This window comes from Pseudonaja textilis, chromosome 2, assembly GCF_049901715.1.
Source record: "Pseudonaja textilis isolate UNSWEBS1 chromosome 2, rPseTex1.2, whole genome shotgun sequence".
NCBI lineage: Eukaryota > Metazoa > Chordata > Lepidosauria > Squamata > Elapidae > Pseudonaja > Pseudonaja textilis.
Genome location: NC_141991.1, coordinates 146,919,007 through 146,925,006, shown reverse-complemented (window position 1 = coordinate 146,925,006; position 6,000 = coordinate 146,919,007). Strand labels below are relative to the sequence as shown.

Below are 6,000 nucleotides of genomic sequence, written 5' to 3'. Positions count from 1 at the left end.
AGTATCTTCCAATACAATGAAATGGGTTCATTTAAAGGAGAGCAGACATAAAGAAGGCCGATTTCCAGTTCCAGTCCCATTCATCATCTAATCTATGCCACAAAGGCTTTCCATGAAGGGATTTCTGGAGATATTTAATCATTTATGCAGCTTGAATCAAAGGAAGGAAACCTGAGAGAAAGGTGTGTGTGAAAAAAAGAATCTTATTCTATTCTGACACTGGTTTTAAAGTGGTTTATTTCCACTTCCCTGGGAAGGCAAAATTTAACTGAATGCAATAACTTTGAGCCTTAGTTTCATCGTAAACTAAGATTTATACACTATGATTTATGGAGCAAGCCATGGTGGCTTGGTTCACAAATAGTCCAGAGACATAACAGATGGTTCTCAAACATGCTGAGCCAGAAATCAAATACCTGGTTTTGGCATGATGCTCTGATAGTACAGTTAATTATATTTAAAGGCAGCAGTATATTTCTTTGATAAGGTTTCTCATGCTTTTCCTGTTACTCCTCCTATTTGATCAGTGCACTGATAAAAGCACAACAGTTTTGCTCACTCTTGTAGGTACAATCCTCTGTGCCTGTCCTCTTGCAACATGAAGCACCAAAGATCTCCCACTGAACATGTGGCTCTATCCCAAGTTACAGCCCCCAGGGCGAAATCCATACGACTAATGTACTGTTGTTATTTCTTTGAAAAATAAGCGATGAAGGGAAAGGTGTCATTTCTCAGCAGCAACTCACGATGACCGTCCTATTTGCTTGGAAATGGGCGACGCAGGAGGAGGAGGAGGAGGAGGGTGGTGGTGGTGTACTATAGTTACTCCAACGCAATTCGCAGAGGAGGGTGCGATCTGGTGGTGCAACAGTCGCCGCTGGCGTATCTTCGGTTGCTTGTTGATTTCTGTGCAGTCCGAGCGCTGGAGAGAGTGACACAAAGCCTTTGGCTCCAACCCTGGACTATAGCGCCTGGCACCGGAGGGCTGATTGTGGCTGGCACGGAGTGGAGAGGAAGCCGGAAGGCAGCGGGTTAATCCCGCCGCTCCAGCCTCAGCTTCTCCTGTGGGGAAGGCAACCAGAAGGGAAGGGGGCGGTGCCTCGCCCAGGAGCGCGGCACACCGCGCCGCATCTCCCGTGCGCATCTTGCAGGAGAGCGGCGGCGGCGGCGGCCCTGCTGCGCCCTGCCACAACCCACCGAGATCGCGCCGGGGAAAGCGCGCCGCGAGCGAGGCAGCCTGGCCGAATACGAGACCCAAGTGAAAGGTGAGCTCGGGATTGGGGGACGGGGGACGGGGCGCCCAGTGGGGATCGCAGCTGGACGGCTGCTGGAGTGGGTGGGGCTGCACGAGCCGGAGAATCAAGAACGCGGGGACCGGAGGGCGAAGTGCACATATTCAGTTTTGCCTGCAGCGGGCGAAAGGGGCGGGGTTGCGCACGAGGGGATAGGGGTGCACTCTGTGCACGGGTACTGGGGTGTGTGTGTGTGGAGGGGGGGTGCCTCGGGAGCGCCACTGCGCTATCGTAGCCAGGGAGTGGAGAGCGGGGGAAGGGAGCGGCAGAGGCGGCCCTCCGGAGTTGGACGTCTCCCTGCTTTTGCAGGTAGTAACCGCGGTGTCAACGGCGTGGTGGCCCTCTCACTTCCCCTCTGCCTGTGTGCCTGTAGGCCTGGGTGATTCAGGGCACCGTCTGCTGTTGCCAGGACACCCCCCCCCCTTCCCGCTGGGGTGATGCCTTGTCAAGGATCATCCTCCTTGCGGGGATCCATTGCGGCTGCGTTTTTATTGCTGACAGACGAATGCGTTGTCCGACCACCCCTCCCCGCCCCTGAAACCTAGAAAAATGTGACCCAGATTTTTCAACCCAGATAATATTAATTTGCTAGAGGTGGTAAAAAAAAATGAAGGAAAAGCTACGATACTGATTTTTTGGCGGGGGGAGGGGGATGTTTCAGGAGCATGAACATGCTCTCACAGATAAAGGATGTGGGGGTTATTGGTTCAGGACATAATGTGAGGCTCCTTAGTGAAAAAAAGAAATATGCCAGATTGACAGGAAAAGAAAAGAACCCTGGAGTCTTAATTCCCAGCAGCTTCTCTCTTCACTGTAAAATATTCATTTCCACTTCCCATCTGAAGACACCCTTGTACTGCAAAGCTGTTGATTATAATGCAACATCCCCTCTTCAAGGTTCCGGTTGTTCAACTTCCTCTCTCTTGTGACTGATCAACCAGCAATAATTCTGCCTCTGCCCCGTTCATCTGCAGCTTCTCTGCCCCCCCCCCCACTCCCCAGTGCATGGCACCTTTCTGAACATGCCTCGGCTTGTTGTGTATAGCAGAAGCTTCCACCGAATACCAGAAGGCTTCATGGTCCAGCAATCTGGGTTCACAGTCTTTACTATAATTTAAACAATCAACACACAAAATCTTCTAAGGCATTTTGATGTTTGAGGAAGAAAGAAGAGTGACCCCACTTGGGGATCCCCATCATCAAGGCAACTGGATGTGTGCATAGGAGTATAAGCTCAGTTTCAATAAGGAGCAGCTGTACGAAAGGATAGTGCTCCATTTTAATGCCATTTGCATAGGATATTACTCAGTGGATATTATGTTGTGAAGCGGACCTCTCTCTCTTATCAGTGGCCAAGCATCATTGATGGCATTGAAGTAGGGCTTTGTGCAAGGTCCCACTGAAAATGGAGCTCCAGCAGGAAATCCTCTAAATGCAACAGGGCTGACTTATGACATTTTGATTTGAATAAGTAATATATATATATATTACAAATCAGGGGAACAGGCTATAAAACTGTACATCCATTAAGCTATCTTACTATATGATCAATTACTTGGCACCTGGAAACACACGGCTTTGCTTTATTGTTGGGGTATTTCTGCCCATTGCTAAGCTTAATTTTCTCTCCCAGAACTCCTACCCTGTTCACTACAGTACTCCTAATCTAAACCATACAAGACTGGATGCACGCTACTACCCATAAAGGAGAAATAGCACACAAATATATTTAGACACAAATTTATGCTTTCTTTCCTTTTCCTGGGTTCTTGCTAAAAGAAGACAATGTCAGTAACTGTGAGAAGGATCTTGGAGTCCTGGTGGACAGTTACTTAAATATGAGCCAGCAGTGTGTGGCAGCTGCCAAAAACGCCAATACAATCCTAGGCTATATTAACAAATCAAGATCATGTAAAATGTTAGTAGTACTTTATAAAGCCTTAGTAAGTCCACACTTGGAATATTGCATCCAGTTTAGGTCACCACAATATAAATAAGATGTTGAGACCATGGAAAGAATGCAGAGAAAAGCAACAAGGATGATTAGGTGACTGGTGGCTAAAACATATGAAGAACAATTGCAGGAGTGTCTTGTCTAGTGAAAAGAAAGTCTGGGGGTGACATGATAGCAGTGTTCCAATATTTGAGGGGCTGCCACAAAGAAGGGGGAGTCAACCTATTTTCCAAAGCACCAGAAGGCAAGACGAAGCAATGAATGGAAACTAATCAAGGAGAAAAGCAACCGAGAACCAAGAAATTTCCTAACAGCAAGAACAGCTTGCCTTCAGAAGTTGTTGGTGCTTCATCACTGGAGGCTTAAAAAAAAACCTGGACAGCTATTTGTCTGAAATGGTATAGGATCTCCTGCTTGAGCAGGGGGGTTGGACTAGGAATACCTCCGAAGTCCCTTCCATCTCTGTTATTCTGATCTATTATTCTTCCCTGAAGCAGAAAGTGATTCAGCTACTTCAGAAGCACTTCTGAAGATCTGTGTAGGAGCTTTTGAGTGTGAAAAATAGCCCCTGAGGAGGTTTTGGGGATGCTTTCGCCATGGGGCTTAGTTCAGTGGATTTTGCTGATATGTTGTCTTTGGTGTTACAGATGGCATGCCCCTAGGGCAGGAATAGCCAGTGTGGTGGCCATGGGTTCCAACATGCCAAAGAGCATGTCCACTGTGTTCCTTCAGGCTTACTACCTCATTTGGCATTGTTAAAAGTTCTCTTAAGTGGGAGACGGTAATGACTAAGCAAAATGCTTTCACATCACCTTTATTTCATTCTTTACAAGTAAAAAAGTAGGTGTTTGCTGTCCACTGCTTTATTTGAAAATGTGGCAATTTTGCTGCTCTTTTTTCTTTTAAAAGAGAAGCTGGGGTGGTAGAAGGGGGCTTTACTAGTTTACATTTGTGGTAACTAGAGGCAATGGCTGAATACAAGCTGACTTTTCAATTTGAGATGTGCTGCTTTGCGTCTGGTTGTGTATCTCCTTCTCAGCTCTTTTAGAAGAGTGGCCACAGCAATACAAATACATCCAGTGGCACACTGAATGCAGACCATTTGAACCCAGTCATTTAGCTTTAGACCAGATGTCAGATAGATCCAAATGTGGCATATGCTTGCTTTTCCCATGAGGTAGAATGAGGTTGTTGTTTCAGGCCATTCATTCAATGCTATGTGGAAGGAAACAGAAGGGTTATTTAATTTATTATTACAAAGGTACTTTTACTACCAGAGGGAGAAGCACTTGTGGAATGTTCTGCTTTAATAACTTAACCTCTGAGGCAGCAGTGGGATTCAAAAATTTTTACTACCGGTTCTGTGGGCATGGCTTGGTGGGCGTGGCCTGGTGGGCGTGGCAGGGGAAGGTTACTGCAAAATCCCCATTCCTTCCCCCACCCAACCTGCTTTCCAGCTCTGTTCTCCTGTGTAGGATAACAAAAGAAGAGGTAGCCGATCAGCTAGGACTCGAAAAGTAGAGAATAGATGGGGTGGGGCCAGTCAGAGGTGGTGTTTGCCAGTTCTTCGAGCTACTCAAAATTTCCGCTACCGGTTTTCCAGAACTGGTCAGAACCTGCTGAATACCACCTCTGTTCTGAGGGCTCTGTGCTTTCATTAAGGATAGAGGCCATATTAGCTCTTCTACCTCCAACTGTAAAATGGTTGGGACCAAAGCAAGTTAATTCAAGGTAAAGATGAAGCTAGCTAAGCTGCAATGGTAGGGCATACTGCCCCTTGAATGTGCTAGATTACATCTCCAACAGTTCCTAATAGAACAGTGTTGGGCCATATTGACTGGGAATTATGGGAGATGTAGTACAACACATCTGGAAGGCACCAGATTAGGTAGTGGAAGGAGAACCTTAGTTAACTAGTTTGCTCTGAGAAACATGAGTTTTGGATCCCAGATTAGCTGGAGAGTGAATAGGGGTAGCATAGTCTGTTTGAACCACCATAAAAATTTGAAGGCAGATATATCTTAATAAATAAGATCCTTGCAATTGCATCACTAAGTCGTTCTTTTTTAAGCAAATTACTTTCTAAAGAACAAAACAGTTTGCATGAGAAGAATATAGTATTACAGGTAGTCTTTGATTTACGACTGTTTGATGACAGTTCAAAGTTAATAATAACTTCAGAAAAAAGTAACTTATGACTGTCGCAAGATCCCCTGGGGTCACATGATTGCATTTTGGGTATTTGGCAGTTGGCTCACATTTGCTACCAGCTGCAAGCTCCTTCAGTCACATGATCGTAGTTCGTTACCTTTTCTGCCGACTTCTGGCAAAAAAAAACCCCTTGGGGAAACTAAATTCACTTAACAACAACTGCAGTAAAATTGGGTCTGACTTGACTTACAATCATGGTGACTTACAATGGAAATTCCAGCCCCACTTGCAGCTACATGTCGAGGACTGCCTGTAGCTGTGTTCAAGCGAAGATTTGAGCCATGTTATAAATCAGATTATTTGTAGGCTCTTGAATGCCCGACTCTGGTATTTGTTAGTGCAATTAATATAGAGGATTTTCCTTGTCTTCTCTGTGGCCCACCGGAATACTTCCTAGAGGCTTCATTATTTTGTCCTCCTTTCCCATATCCTTGGCTTTGTGCCCTATCCTGTTGCTTGTATGAGGGTAGGGGTGGGGGAATGGCCTGGTATCACTGCCTTCCTTTTTCTCTCCAGCCAACTAATTCTCCCTTCACCATGTTC

At 46.0% G+C, this 6,000-nt stretch overlaps 1 protein-coding gene across 1 annotated transcript in view; it reads left to right on the top strand.

The window, feature by feature from the left end:
* Window positions 1-1,050: 1,050 nt before the first annotated feature.
* Window positions 1,051-6,000, top strand: part of ARHGAP4 (Rho GTPase activating protein 4) — a 46,397-nt gene continuing 41,447 nt past the window's right edge. The window contains exon 1 of the mRNA XM_026711464.2: window positions 1,051-1,265. The gene's annotated coding sequence lies outside the window, so the exon portion shown is untranslated. The remainder of the gene's footprint in view (window positions 1,266-6,000) is intronic.